The sequence below is a fragment of the Sinocyclocheilus anshuiensis genome, unplaced genomic scaffold (assembly GCF_001515605.1).
Source record: "Sinocyclocheilus anshuiensis isolate Anshui unplaced genomic scaffold, SAMN03320099.WGS_v1.1 scaffold3337, whole genome shotgun sequence".
NCBI classification, from domain to species: domain Eukaryota; kingdom Metazoa; phylum Chordata; class Actinopteri; order Cypriniformes; family Cyprinidae; genus Sinocyclocheilus; species Sinocyclocheilus anshuiensis.
Window position 1 is genome coordinate 20391 of NW_015554311.1, and position 317 is coordinate 20707.

General features: G+C 22.4%; 1 protein-coding gene and 1 long non-coding RNA gene across 4 annotated transcripts in view; one reads left to right on the forward strand and one right to left on the reverse strand.

The window, feature by feature from the left end:
• Positions 1-317, forward strand: part of LOC107671362 (fibulin-1) — a 54799-nt gene that overhangs the window by 18725 nt on the left and 35757 nt on the right. The window lies entirely within an intron of this gene.
• The window catches only part of LOC107671363 (uncharacterized), a 16641-nt gene that overhangs the window by 11125 nt on the left and 5199 nt on the right, over positions 1-317 (reverse strand). The window lies entirely within an intron of this gene.

Below are 317 nucleotides of genomic sequence, written 5' to 3' on the forward strand. Positions count from 1 at the left end.
CAGACAGACACACACACACACACACAAACACAGACACACAAACGCACACACACGCACACACAAAGACACATTTATATCATTTGTTATAGAATTATATGTATGTATTTATGTAATATATCTATGTATTATATCATTATAAAAATATAATTATAAAAAACAATTAAACCAAACCACAATAATTAATTCATACATTTCATTTGTTATAGAATTTATAATGATATAATTTCATTTAAAATACATATTTTAATGCTAAAATATAGTTTTTTATTTTTTCATATAGTGGTAATGTTGAATTTAGATAAGTAAGGCAAATAATA